This window comes from Rhinatrema bivittatum, chromosome 9 (assembly GCF_901001135.1).
Source record: "Rhinatrema bivittatum chromosome 9, aRhiBiv1.1, whole genome shotgun sequence".
NCBI lineage: Eukaryota > Metazoa > Chordata > Amphibia > Gymnophiona > Rhinatrematidae > Rhinatrema > Rhinatrema bivittatum.
The window spans coordinates 84,205,235-84,221,365 of record NC_042623.1 but is presented as its reverse complement, the minus strand read 5'-3'; positions in this window follow the sequence as shown (position 1 = coordinate 84,221,365).

Below are 16,131 nucleotides of genomic sequence, written 5' to 3'. Positions count from 1 at the left end.
TTGAAAATGACCCTCATTAAGCTGTTTTCAGACCTGTAGTCATGGCTATAATTTGAATCCCATATAGAAAAAGCCAGAGGAAGCAAATGAAGCATGCTTGGGCCATGACATCAGGAGGCAGTGTAGGCCAGAAACCCAAAACATTTTTGCACACTTCAGTCACCACTCTACTGCATTTGTGGATTATCTGGAACCATTATTGCATTTGGTTCCATAGCATATAGTGGGAATAAAGGCAGGAATTGCACACATAAAATAAAGATTTTTCTACAATGTCAAACTAGAAAATGACAACAGCTGGTATGCAGGGTCTACATGTACCAAAAAACGTTGCTTTCCATTTCAGCAGTCTTTATTTTTCATCACCAAATGGCAGTTGTCTTGTCCATGAATGTACTGCTTTCCCTTTCACACACCAATTCACTCTCTGGATTGCTGGTACTACTGCACATACTATAACTCTTTAACACAGGACAGGGGGGCTAGTGGCACTAGGCAATGCAGTGTCATCTATAATAATACAAGGGATCCATTTCAACACTGCCTACCCTGCAGGATGCTGCTGTACAGACTACAGAGCATCCCCAGCCGTTATGTAATAATACAGAGGTACTGCTTTCCACTCCTATGACAAACTACTCTATCACCCATACTGAGAAAATGATGTAAATAATAAAATGCATTGCTTATCCCTCACCTTTAGGACTACCTATTATTAGTCATGCAAATAGCCATGCAATATACCAAACAATAGACACATCTGAAAATGCTTGAAGGAACTGCCACTTACTACTTCTGCTCCATTTTCAAAGGCTGCTGGTTCTTTTCCACAGAGAGAGACCTTTTTCGGCTGTTCCAAATGATCTTTAAAGCACATGATCCCTTTACATGGCTGTAATGTACCACCTTAGCCGTGGCTTTGGATACTATAAAAAGGAAATCGTTGTGTGCTCATCCTCCTCATTGTCTGTCAGGAAATCAAGATAGTAGCCCCATTCTGTATCACAACCTTTGCTGCTTTTTATTCCTGTTGATCCTTCCAGACCAATATTGGAAACCTTTTGACCATTCTGATGTCCTTTTGCTAGTTCCAGTACTTTTCTATTTTTTTTCCTACGACAAGACACTGTATATGTGAAAAGCAAGGTCTTCATATATGTTTTTATGTTCCCAATGTGTGATGACAAGGTGTAGCCTTGCTAGACTGATGATAATAAGCATTTTTTCTTCTCTTGAATTTTTCAAACTTTTTCAGTCTCTCTGAAGATCCGGCTGCCATTCTGGGGATCATAGTAAGGTTCCTTTCCTCTTGGGCTCAAGGGAGTCAGTTTGTGGACTTGCAGTTGCCCAAATGGCTCCTGGAGGGCCTGAAGGGTATGAATGACTGGAAGAACAACTGGCAATAGAAGACTTCCACCCATAAATCTGTTTCTCATTCTCCGACATCACTGATTGTGTGATTCAAAATTGATTTCCTGTGGTGTGCATGTCTATCTCACTTTGCTGCTGCAGCTGCTGGAAAGTGGACCCTTGAGCCAAGGCAAGGTTGTTGCTACCTCCAGGGGGTGGCCCCTGGAGGTCCTCATTGTCAGGGGTTTGGGAGAGAAGACCCAACTGGACCTTCACCTATGCCAGCCCTCGTTCCCCGCAGGTTGAACCCTTGGGTAGTGGGGCCAGCAGGACTTAGCGCGGTTCTTCCCAGGTGAGGAACCAGCAGGCAAGGGAGGAGGCAGCATCGGAGGAGTTCAGGGGTAGAGGCAGGTGGTGGTCAAGCAGAGTCAGTACCAGGCATGAAGTCAGGGCAGGTGGAGTTCAAGCAGAGTCAGTACCAGGCAAGGAGTCAGACCCAAGAAACTAATCCAAGGAATGAGGAGCAAGGCAAGGACTGGAGGCAAGGAACAGGAATGCTGGAACCAGGGATCAGGAACAAGACAAGGCAGAGTCAGGAATGCTGGGAACAGGAATGCAGACAACTCTCACTCTCTGACGAGCAGGACCCATTGCTGAAGCGAAATGGAAGCAGAGAGGCAGGGTTTAAATATCCACCTAGTCCGACGTCATCAGCCCGAGCCATGGGGAACTTTCCCGCTGCTGACCCTTTAAATCCCGTTACTCGGCACACGCACGCACCAAGATAGGAGACCACAGGGAGCTGGAGTCAGTGGTTTTGGGGCGCCGCAAGAGCAGGCCGCAGGCGGAGTTGGTAGCTGGGAGTGATGGGAGCAAGGGTAAGATCGGGCCTCAGGCTGGCGCAGGTGAGGAGACCCGGTTGTGGTCCCGTGAAACTGGGGTTCCTAACAGTGGCAAGTGCTGAGTTCTAGTGTTTTCTGTCTGTGTGCCACTTAGGCTCACCTCTAAACAATACATGGCCACTACTTATTATGTAACAATAACAAACACATTAGAGAACACACTATTATTATAACACATTAAACACCAATCCATGCAAACATTTTTATTGAGACCACATAATTAAAAATATCTATCTAGACAATAAATACTATCTAGCTTATCCACTCATTCACAACCATACCATTCAATCAATAAAAGCATCTCACAATATATATTCTTCAACTCTCACAAACATGATTTAACATGTGTTACTCATCTAGTGAAAAATATACATGGTGATTCAACTCAAAGTTTCATTAACACCCCTATAATATAAGCAATTTTGTATACAGATATTATAGCTTGTCCAGTCAAAAGTTTGCCAAATCACACCATCTGAAAATCTACACAGCTGAACATCTGATATATCTCTCCAAGTAGAAACAACACTATCCAATGGACTCTTCCTATTTCAAAATGTAGAATCGACACTGTCCAATAGACTCATCCAACAAGAGATCCTTGTTTCACCCGAAAGAGCGGGCTTCTTCAGGGATAAATTTTCGCCGAAATTCTACTCGCCAACACTTCCACTTAAAACAAACCCACTGATAAAAATACATTGCTACATTTTCAGAGTTTCCATTCTAGAGAGTTGAAGAGCAATATTCCTATAGGACAATTTTTATGGTATAGACATCTATGCTCATCAGTTGATGAATTTAAAAGGCAGGCTCAAGTTTTGAGTGAGAAATTTCTAGCTCGTGGTTACACCAAATCTGTTATCAAAAAGGCTTATAAGCGTGCACTTTTTGCTAACAGGGATAATCTCTTGATTAAATCACAGAATGAGGTTCCTTCCAGAATGATTTGTTCCATTCCATATTCTTCTAAATCATCGCAAATTAAAGAATTAGTGAGGAAATATTGGAATGTTTTATCTCCTTTAAAAATTTTTGATGAAATTCCTATTTTTGCGATCAAAAAATGCAAGAATTTATGGGACAATTTGAACCAACGGGGAATAAAAGTGGATGAAGGATCGATTTATGGACAGCAAATTTGTGGTTCTTGTTCAATTTGTTGTCATGCTTTGATTCTACAAAGGTTTCAACATCCTAATTGGAAACATCCATATGTACTTCCAGAATTGTTAACATGTGATACTGTAGGAGTAGTGTATGTGATTTTATGTCCGTGTTTGTTAATATACATTAGACAAACTACAAGATCTATAAGAACGCGTATTATTGAACACTGAAGTAGGATTAGATTATGTAAGGAAAATGCTCCTTTAATTAATCATTGGATGGACAAACAACATGGTGTAGATGAATTGAAGTTTTTTGTGATTAAAAAAGTCGGATTAGATTTGGGGGGTGATTTATCCTTAATATTGAGACGTGTTGAACAAAGATTCATATATGAATGGAATACTATTTCCCCCCATGGACTTAATGGTCCGATTGAATGGACAGCTTTTATTTGACCAAGTGTTAAGACAGTTTAATGGTGCGATTGTTTGATGAGTCCTTAAGGGTAATTTCAGATGGGTGGTCATAGAGTATGGCTTTTGACACATATATTAAGTTTATTAGCTGTTTGATGTTTTTGATTGATGAGATTAAATCCCTTGTATAAAAGAGCATGGGTGGACTGTGTTTTGTGTTACTACCTGTGGGATGTTTTCGTCATTTCCGGTCTTTGACGTAAATATGTGGTATGCTCGGCATTTGCTCAGGTATGTGTGCATATTTTCTCTTGTTATTTTAATCTTTAATTGTCTTTTTGGTTGCAGTTTCTGCGACTGGATGCATTAGTTTGAATTATATTCTATAAAGCACTCTTTAAATGTGATTAAACGTTTTCTACGAAGTGAAATTAATTCTGAGACCTGAGAATTGGACGGTTCTGTTAGTGTGAACATATGGGTGTTGTGGAAGGTAAGGTTTATGGGTTAAATTGGATATATATCGACATGATGTTTTGAGTGAATGTTTAAACCGCATTGTTTGTTTGTTTTAAGTGGAAGTGTTGGCGAGTAGAATTTCGTCGAAAATTTATCCCTGAAGAAGCCCGGTCTTTCGGGTGAAACAAGGATCCCTTGTTGGATGAGTCCATTGGATAGTGTCGATTCTACATTTTGAAATAGGAAGAGTCCATTGGATAGTGTTGTTTCTACGTGGAGAGATATATCAGATGTTCAGCTGTGTAGATTTTCAGATGGTTTGATTTGGCAAACTTTTTACTGGACAAGCTATAATATCTTTATACAAATTGCTTATATTATAGAGGTGTTAATGAAACTTTGAGTTGAATCACCATGTATATTTTTCACTAGATGAGTAACACATGTTAAATCATATTTGTGAGTGTTGAAGAATATATATTGTGAGATGCTTTTATTGATTGAATGGTATGGTTGTGAATGAGTGGATGAGCTAGATAGTATTTATTGTCTAGATAGATATTTTTAATTATGTGGTCTCAATAAAAATGTTTGCATGGATTGGTGTTTAATGTGTTATAATAATAGTGTGCTCTCTAATGTGTTTGTTATTGAATAGGTATAGAGAACCTATTGAATTATTTACCCTCAGTGAGTATTACCTTGGTGGTACACTACTTATTATGAGCATTATTTCCCCATCCCCCAGCACAACCATCCCATGGGTTCTGAGCATGCTCATGGTGCTTATATTTGGTAAATAACTGAAGGACAGAGGAATGATATCATCAGCAAAGGCAGGTATCTCTCCCCCAGGAGCCTTGATAATATTAGCATACCAACGGCCCTTAAGGGATGATGCTGGTTTATTGGCACTCAGCCATACTTTCTCACAATATTAGAAAATTGTTTTATTGACAGAAAAAATAAATGCACCGTGTATGCTGTCCTTGAAAAAATTCAATCTAAAAGACAAAAGTGCAAAAAGCCATTTACTACTAAAATCAAAATGTTAATTAGTTAAACTAATTGATATTAGCTATTATAAATATTGATTTCTTAATTCGGTTAATAACAAATCTATTCTTTAAGGCTCATCTAATTAGGGAGCTGGAGCAGAGAGCTGTAAAGCTTGGCGTTCATGTTTAAATAGTAAACCTGCATAGTTTGATTGCTTCTTCCTGTTGGCAGTTCCAGCAACAGCCAACAGCTGCTCTGAACCTTTCTTGCTGTTATAGTGCTAAATCCTTCCTCAAAAAGGGACAGAATTATAATTGGAGGGATTAGCTTCCAAAGTTAAGCAGAAATTACTTACTCAGGGAAGCTTAATATTAAAAATCCTTTATCCTAACCAGGCTTCAAACCCTGTTGCTGCTTTGTTACCTTGGGCAATTCGCTTCACGCGCTCCCCTTTCCTCCAGGTACAAATTTAGATTATAAAGTTTCTGGGGACAAGGAAATACCTACAGTACCTGAATGCAATCCACCATGAAGTTACTGAAAAGTGGAATATAAGTAAATAAATCTGTGATTGCTGCAGTACTGTGCCAATCAATAAACATCCAGTCAACCAGGAAGTATTCTGTTTATTAAAGTGTACGGAAAACTTGACTAACTGAAATTCCTCACTTCTTTTTGATTCCCCTTAAGTTATGAAACCTCTCTATTCTATTCTGTTCTATTGAAGAACTAAGATTTAACTTTTTGCATTTTTTAACACATGGTGGAAACAGTGCTTATGCAGTGATTCAATGTGTCTATTGGTTTGACGATATAACTTTCCTCAGAGTGGCCTGTTAAAGGTCAAAAGGGGAATGAAGGTCACCCATGGGCCTGGAATTTACCCTATTGAAAATAACTACAACCTGATGCATGATTTTTTCTTTGCTTGTTACTCAAATACAAGCTTCACAGGTGAATGTACTAAATGCGCAGGTGAATGTACTACTACTAAATTATCTAAGTAGTACTCATTGCAACCAAGCCACCCATCTAGTTGTTATAACTACATGTAGCTAAATCTATTGCACAGTTTTTGCACCAACCCCAATGTGTGTTCCTCTGCACTTCCAAAGATGAGTAGAAAAAAATGTTTTACAAAAGAAAAAGCATAGAGAGTGTATTTTTCAGAGATGCTTTTGCGCATAAAACAGTGTGCTGTGCACAGAAATAACTTTTAACAAAACCGCCCACCTCATATGCGGGTAAACGTAGGCAAATACATATTTCCAAGTTTACCTGAACTGAGAGGAGGCATTCCTGGAAGTAGAATTGGGGAGGGTTTTGAAGTGATGCCATATTTTGGATTTTAATAATTAGATTTGTGCACAGACATTTTTTTGCTTCATTTTGGGTCTTTTATTTCTTTTTGATAGTGATGAGCCTTTATTTGAAACAACATAGACAAAAATCAACCACACTGTCTATGCTCTGTCATTTTGTTTCTGAAACAAAACAATAGTGGCCTTACCAGTTTGGTATTGGAGGCCCACGCCAGTTGCTACAGGAAACAGTCTCACTGCCTATCAGTTTGGGATATCTCACTCTGCTCTGTTCTGCCTTCTCCCCTATAGGTGATAAATGATATCCACTCAAAGCCTGGCTCATGATCCCACTGGCATACCCATAGACTGAAACCTATGTCCACTACAACATCACCTATCAACTATTCCAGACTCAATTTGTTCTCCCCCATCAGATCTTAATTTCGAAAACTGCTCCATTCCTATATCAAAGCTAGCCCACAATCTAGGACGCCAAACTAACCATGACAAACAATATTTCATCCATTACCAAAACTTTGTTCTACAAAATTTGCCTCTTAAAAAAAACAAGACCACATCTTTTCCCACACAATTTCTGTTCTGTGCTTCAGGCTCTAATATTAAGCAGTCTAGATTATTGTAACTCACTTTACTTAGGTCCCCTTCAATTAATTCAAAACTGTGTGGCTCATCTAATCACCAATATATCACCCCAGTTCTGAAACAATTACATTGGCTCCCAATTCAGCGATGCATTCAGTACAAAATTTTGACTTATTCACAATTTAATCATAGTGCATCATCCATTTGGTTGTGCTTCTCTTTGTGCCTCTATCAACCTCCTCGTCGCTTATGCTCAATTGACAAAAATTACCTACAAGTGCCAGATATCAAAACTGTCAGACTTGACCTGACACAGAAGCGTGCCTTTTCTGTAGCAGGTCCCACTATGTGGAACTCACTAGCAAACTTCATTAGACAACTTACCACGAAAAATGACTTAAAAAAAGCTATCAAAACCTATCTATTCTCAATAGCCTTTCCTGACTCCCAGACTTAAACTTCACCTATTTCTCCTATGCAATGTAACATCTTTATTGTCTCAATTTACTTAATATGTTGTATTATTATGTTTTAATGTTTTTATTGACTGAGTATGTTTCATTTGTAAAATGCTTAGATCTACTATAGCTTGTATAGGCAGTAGTGAAAAAACTAAAAATTAAATAATTACATAGATAAACAGATTAGGTTGATGTCTTCTCTACGACTCAACCAAGGTCTATGAGATTTGTCTAACCTGATACATTCTTCATAACCTGGTCAAAAGACAAGGCCTACCTCCTCCAGAAGGACAAGATGATCATCTTACAGGACCCAATGATGAAGAGGAGGCATACAACATGAGTGAAAAGGAATTGCTAGAAACATCACCAGACTAAACAGCAGGCTGAAGAGGAAAGGAACACTCTGATAAAAAGAGATTTTTAAAGGTGAAAGTGTATTGATTTACAAGACAAAGGTGATATGTGCATAACTTACAGTTTTATTTTTCCTGGGCCATTCTTTACTTTTGGGGGATGGCTTTGGTCCCTTGGACTGCCCATGTCTGGTGCTTATGTAGAGCAGTGTGTGGTCATTACTCACAGTGCCTTTAGCGGCCACGGACACTGAAGACAGTGGCAGGGGGTGATAGCTGCAAGAGGACTCTGGAGGGGTGAGAGGCTCCTGAGAGGTCCTCCCTGAAGCATCTGGCCAAGACTTTGCACTTCCTTGAAGCCTCTATGTCTTGCCTCAGGCTTACCAGCAGGTCTGCCACTTTATTGTATTGAAACAGAATGTGGCTCTTGGAATGCAAGGCAACTTATCACATGGAGAAAAGCTGGCTTCTTCCCTTTCTCTGCCTTAACCCTCATCAACATCTTGTCCCAAGACACCCGGAGAGGGTGCTTCTTAATAGGTTGGCATAGGCTCATCATTTGACAAAGGCTGGGTGTGTTCCTCATTTGTTCCCATATCTCTCTTAGTCTCCCCTCTATCTGCTGCAGACTCTACAGACCCCTACTCTTCTGACTCAGTCTCTTCCTCAGGACTCTCCTATAGCACTTATGCATGCTGTCTTTGACTTACAATGCCACTGGACCCTGGCCAGTCTGAATCATCTTTTGTGCTATTGCCTGAAAGTAGGTAAAGTACACAAACTATCATCATTGACTCTTCCTATCTGGTTTTCTCTTATCTCACCTACTGGCCCTTTTTTTACAGGCTTGGAGAACAGCTAAAGGGCCACACACTATGGCCTCCAGAAACTCCAGAAACTTCTAGCCTAGCAATCCTTTGGGTGTCAAATGTACCTTTATGCCCTATTTTCTAATCTAAAAGCCTGGACTGAAAGAGGACTGACAGCTAGGTGTAGCTCTTGATTTCAGGCCCTATCTGCTTTTAGGACTATCGAATATAAATATGGAAATATATGTTTAGTTAGAAACTTAATAATAGTATAAGCATTTATTTATTATTTATTTATTTAAGGTCTCTTTTATACCGACATCCGTTGACACATCGCATCGGTTTACAAAAAACCTTATATGCCTTATATGCCTTTCTATAAAAAAAACTGCTCCCCTTGTCACCCTTGAGAGTTTGAAATGTATAGCTCACCATCCCCTCACATTTCAGACTCAGGTATGGTGCTCAAGACCATCCATTCAGCTTGGGTGAAAGTTATCTGGCTGAGGGGCCCGCTGCTATTTCTGACATATTTGTCCTTCACTTGCAACCTAGATATTGACACTTGCAACTGAGTTCTTGCACACTCTTGTTATTGTGGAAACTGCATTCAGCCTAGGACATATTTTCTTTCAGATTTACTTTTTTTCTGTAGGATCCTACTTTTCTGGTCTCCTTCCTATACTAGATGTTCAGGATTTTCATGACCTCCTTGACAAGAAGGTCCACCTCCCATGGCTGGAAGTTAGGCTTCCTAAGCAGAGATCCCTTTCCTCCAGACATGCATGTATGTATGTAAAGGTGTTATAAATACACATATAAAGAGACAGGTTGTATGCACATACAATATATGATGGTGACTTTCAAAGTGGCGCATGGGCGCACATGTGAATACCTTCATCGGCCCATGCCCAGGGACGCAGTCATTTTATAACATACATGCATATTTGCACGCATGTTAGAAAATAACCTGTACACGTGTGCATGTGCACTTGTTTTTAAGTAGATCCAGTGTCTACTGCATAATTGGGGACATTTTACAAGGGATGCCCGTCAAAGCCATTGCTACTTTTCCCAGTTCATTCCCAGTTCTCCCAGATAAGGGATAGGTCCTCTAAATCCCTCTATTTTAATAGCCTCTCTTTCCCCATGTTATCCCCAACCCTTAAAACCCCCCTGACTTGCTTAGATTTGTTTGTTTTATGACTCACAGTTCATCCATAGCAGAAGTAAAGTTACACGGCAGGGGACCCCTGCACGCACCACCTGAGTTTTTGTACTCATTGCTTGGTAAGGCCCTGATACACCCATGCTCCACCCAGACCATGCCCATGCCCCATCCCTTTTGGAGACTGTTGATTTGTGCATGCAGTGGCATGTGCACGCCTATCTCAAAGGCTTTTAAAATCCTCTTGGCACATGCCGGTCCAACATATTCGCACATCCCATAATTGATGCACTCATTGGGCTTTTAAAATTCTTTTAGTATTTACTTTTATAAAACCAATAGCAGATTTGTTGTGTAACCTGTAAACACTTATATTTACATTATTCATGCACATATACTACCTTTTATAAGTTGTATATTTTTCCTGCATTTCAATGTATAGAGTTAGCTAATTAGTTCCATATTAGGAGTGAGGAAATCAAGGCATGTGTTGATTAATCACTAATTATCTGAAGCCTTTTCCTATGTTTAATTGATGATCACTCTTCACTTTTATAGCTAGTAATTAATCAGAGAGGGCGAGGCCTTTCAATCACCACTAAACACTCTTCTTTGTTAGTGATTGGCCCCCTGTATTAGAAGACATCTGGGTATTTGTTTCTAGAGAAGGTCTCTTTTTCTGTATATACATTACATAATTTAGTGTCATTTATGTGTGGATTGGAGCCGGTGAGGGAACTAGTTCAGATCCAGCTTTAGATGATTTCACTCTAATTCTGATGGGTTACTTTCCACGGATTCTTCTCTATTGTAATTGTTTCAAGTGGTTGAGAAACAGAGTTACATTTAGGAGTCTCTGATAACTCACAGCTGGAAGCTTTAATGTAAAATCCTTCAAATACTCCTTTAGCCTTCATACTTTATAGAAGACAGGAGCCCAGGAGGAACCTCTATACTGACAGGCTGACCTCCATTGGCATGAAGTGCTTCCAGAGATATACGTTTTGGAATAGTGATGAAGAGATTTCCAATTGGAAACTAAGGCCTGGATTCACCATTCTATCGCAGAATGGTGAATCCAGTGAAAACGGGGGGCAGGGGGTGAAGGGGGGCGGGCCTGCGAAAGCCAGCAGCCTTCGCACCACCGCAGTGTTTTTGCTGCCAGCCTTCGCACCCAATAGCGTCACTGTGAAAAGTGGTGCTATTGGGCGCGCTATTGGCGATGATAAGGTTACTAACCTTATCGCCGCCAGCGAAGACATTGCAGAGTCCACTCCCCTTGCTGCCCCGACTCCTCCCTGACTCCACTCCCTAGCATGCTATCGCATGCGAAAAGGGACTTTTCGCATGTGATAAAGGCTTATCGCATGAGATAGAGGCTTATCACGTGTGATAGACGAGATAAGCCTTAGAAAATGACCCCATTAGAGTCTTGTGGAGGTTGGCTGGCCCCTACTGGGGATGGAAGCTGGTGTAAGCAGGGAAAAGGTGAAGATGGAGGCCTGTGTTAAAGTCAAGGATGACCATCATCACCATGGGGTAAGACTGACTTTATGCATTATTACTTTAATTGACATAACCAAATTTTGGGAGATAGAAGTGAATGATTAGAACTTGATGCAGACAGCTTCTGTTGAAAGGAGCTCATGCACATCTATATAACACCTCTTCTCTACACAAAGTTTTCCTGTTGGTGAAAGGGCCAATAAATTTCAGCTCCTTAAATCCCCATTGTGTGATGATAGTGGTGAAGCTAACAAGAAATGTCCTTCTATAGGCTATATCATTGATTGTGGCTGAGTCACACTCACAATTCTAATACTTTGAGGAGGTAAGGCCTAAGTGATGACTTACTGCTCTGATGTGTTGTGCCCATTACAGCAAGAACATTCAGGGAAGCAAGGTATAGAATGCTGAGCCAAATAACCTGGGGTGAAATTTATGCAGTTGTAAGAATAGATGAGTGGAGGATTGATGTTAGAGGTAGAAGAACAAATTGCTTGCTTAGCTACATGCAGGCTAGTGTATAGGTGTGAAAGTGAGTACAGTAGGCTGTCCTGAAAGGGCCTAGACTCTGGAAGAACATGGTATTTAATATGTATAAGAAGAAAACACACACAAAAGTTAAAATGTAAATAAACTTTTCTAACAAAAGATATTAACAATTTAAAACTATGTACCAGAAGTTTAAAAGGGTATACTGAGTATAGTGCATCTGCCATTGAAACTATTCTTAAGTACAGTCACATGATAGATGGTTCTGGTTAGTTTCCTAATTAATTATGCTATTTTAAAATAGTTCACTAGTTGTTGAAACATACTGGATAAAAAATTTTTGAGAGAAGATTATTTAAGTAAAAAATAAACCTTTATTATCAAGCTAGTTAAACTGGCAGTGTGCTAATATAAAGTAGTAATATCAAAGTAAAAATTCTTAAAGCAATGGTAACAAAATAGTTATATAAATTCTATTGTAAGGCAAAGAGTTTGAAACAACAGATTAAGTTTCCATTAAACAAACCATTAACACTAGGCTAGATATTTTCTTTTTTTTTCAGATATGTCAAATATGGAAAACCGGTTTTCTAACAAAGAACAGTTTAATGTCAGATAATTATTCTTACTTTCTCAATACATTTTATGTTATTTTATTTCAAAAGTATTTTTCCCATCTTTGTTTTATTTTATTTTATTTATTTATTTATTTTAGCTTTCAGATGTATCTATTGAAACTAGAAATTCTGAATTTCATCTTAAGGTAAGTATTATTCTTCTAAATGTTTCTTTATTCTTTTATTCTTCTCTGTATCCCCTTTTCTTATATGTGTCTTTTATATTTCTTTTCCCTATCTTTCTCTTGTTTCTGTTTAAGTGTTTGTTTTATGCTTATCATCCAGTATGAGTGTGCATACACTTTGCTTTTCTTCTTTTTACTGAAGATGGGGGGCAGAGCTTGATTTCGCTGTTAGCTGTCTTTGGTTAGGAATACCCCAATGGTGAGAGGCTTTGGATGTTTGTGGCCCGAATCTGGCTAAACTCATTAGAAAGGGCTCTGGATTCAATTAGGCAGATATCTGGCTTTAAATCACTCCCTCAGACACAATTTCCACTCCTTCTCTCTTGACCAACACCAATCAATAAACATGTGAATCTTATTGAATTTGTGGTGTTTCAGGGTCTATGGCACTGGGAATTTTTAAATGATCCCTGGGCTTTAAAACTTAGGTTGCAGCCTCCTCTCTGCCTTGTCACCAAAATTGCAAACTTATCAAAACATAGAATTGCCCATTTCTATTTTTATTACTTAAAATAGTGCCTACAGGCATTTTCCTGGCTGCCTGGTGACATCATCAGCAGGTCCTTGGTTCTGCCTTCAGTATCATGCTGGGCTTGCCTAAGGGTGCCTGATTAGTGTGGCAGTGCAAGTGTTTTTATTCTTTTCATTTTTTTATGCGATGTGACCAAGCAGCTGCATGGGAGATGTGACACAGTCACAGCTGTCTCCTCAGCCACCCTCTTCAGCTCCTGTGCTCAAGACTTTCTTCTTTCTTAGCTGCTAGGAGCTCCCCAGGCTCCCACGGCAGTTCCCTCACTCCAGGCCGAGATGCAGCATTGAGAAAGTCCCGGAGCTCCAGCAGCAACAAAATTAGCTGCTTGCTCTGGCTCCTGGGTCTCCAAAAATTAAAAAAATGATGCTGCCATGTTCCTTAGTGCTCCCATGCCTCACCAATAATGGGCCCCTTATTTAAAAAAAAAATAAAAAAAAAACAACTTTAGACTAGAACTTCTTTTGATTTTCAGGCCCCCTAACAACACAATGAGTCCAGAACCCATGAACCCAGGGCAGGACAACAAGACCACAAGGCAGGTAAATATATTTTATTATCAATGTATTTTTCCACCTTATTCACTAGGAAGAAAACTACTACATAACAATAGTATCCAGGAACTTTTGGAGAACAGGTCCTGATAGACCTAGGTGGGCTGATGGCTGGGGTGGTCACCTCATGCTCACCAGTTCAAAAGCAGGTAAGAAGCCTCTTCAGCCTGGGAGAGATGCTCTACCATAACCATCAGCCTACTGAAGTCAGCACACAGCTTGCAGATTTCTTCCTTCATGCCTGAACAGTGTCACTGTCAGTCACTAGAATCTGGGCCTCTGGGCTTGGAGAAAGTGCCAACCACAGAACCTACCTCTGCAGCCATGGGTTGCAGGTCAGAATCTGGAGGAAGCTGCCCCACTAGCTGCTCACTTCCTTTGCCCAGAAATGGCTGGGCATCCTGAGGTTCTATGTTCAGAGGTCCCAATGCAAAATGGAAAGGAGGCCCGCAATGGAAGGGAGAGGAAGCAGCACCTCAGTTGAGAGGGGTGGTTAATGTGCACCTGCAGGGACTGATGATCATGGCTGCTGGCCTCCTGCAGCCAGCACAGTTTCTGCTCCAGTAGGTGCTCTTCATCCTCCTCCTCTTACTATGAACTAATAGTGTGTGTGTGAATGAGACAGAAGTGTGTGGCAAACCATCAGTTGATAAGCACAGAGTTGTGATGTGCAGCATCATGCAAAGTGTTAGAGAGGTGGAGGGAATGGGAAGTCCTTTACATCATTTTACCTACCTAGTGAAAAGGGCCCAGAGGTAGTCCCTTGTAGTGCCTTGGATTCCAAGTCATCAACAGCCACCATAAAGAAAAAGGGAGGCATAGATATTCCCTTGTAATAGTACTAGAAATAAATTCTGATACCCTACTTACTTCTATAATTGGCCTGTGAGTGCATTAAAAGTTGTACTTCATAACATGGCATGCCATAATTTAAAAGTTTGAAGTTAAATGTGCACGAGGGATTTTTGCAGCTATTGACAGAAACAGGGTATTGTTTACTGGCAGGGCAACAGTGGGTCCTGAGATGGAAGCAAGAAATAGACAGACCATATTGAACTCGACCTGATGGGCCTTTAAGGATCTTACCTCTGGCCTCCACTTGCCTAGTATGCAGTGTCACGGACTGTGAGTCCTTGGACTATGGTATAGCTGGTAGGGGTGTGCATTCGTTTTCACCGTATTGGCGATCCGCAACGTATATTGCACTATTCGTTGTATTCGTGGGGAAGCGCAACGTATCACGATTCCCCACGAATACACGAATCTTTGCCGAATTATACGGCCACCTAAATACAAATTTAAACAAGCCCCCCACCCTCCTGAACCCCCCCAAGACTTACCAAAACTCCCTGGTGGTCTAGCGGGGGGTCCGGGAGCCATCCCCTGCACTCTCACACCCTCGATGCTGGTTTCATCATGGCGCCGATAGCCTTTGTCACAGGGGCTACCGGTGCCATTGGTCAGCCCCTGTCACATGGCCATTGGCGCCATCTTGTGCTCCTACCATGTGATAGGGGCTGACCAATGGCACCGGTAGCCCCTGTGACATAGTATGGGCAAAGGCTATTGGCGCCATTTTGAGTACTGGCATTGGACGGCCGGCGTGCAAGAAGTCGCTCTGGGACCCCCGTTGGTCCCACAGGGACTTTTGGACAGCTTAGGGGGGCCTCCTGACCCCCACAAGACTTGCCAAAAGTCCAGCGGGGGTCCAGGAGCAACCTCCTGCATGCCGGCCATCCGTTGCCAGTACTCAAAATGGCGCCGATCGCCTTTGCCCTCACTATGTCACAGGGGCCGACTGTCGGTACCAGGCCAGGGTCAACATTGGAATGACGACATCCTGCCACATGGCATGGGACCTGGGCCTAGTGAGAGTTAAAGGGTGCAAGACACAGGATAGGCCTCGTGGTCGGTGTGATGTTACGTACAGCTGGTCTAACTACTCCCCCATTGCAATGAGCTCCCAGGTCTTTTTTTGAGATCTTCAATCTATACATATTCAAATTAGGAATATAGCACTTTTTGTTTAATGTTGCTGGTTTTATGACTTCCTTAATGGCATGTTAACATTACTTCCAGTTAATCCTTGACCCACTCTTACAATGATTTCTCATTATTATATTGCATTGTACCTTCGCACATCAATATTTGCTATTTGGCTTTTGCCTTACCTCTCATCCCAACCTCCCCTAACCTCACCTCCCAAAAGTCCCAAATCCCTATACCCCCACCTTAACCCCACCCACCTGAACCCCACCCATCTTTCCACATGGTTCTTACTCCACAGGAGGGAGGTAGGAGACTCTGTGAT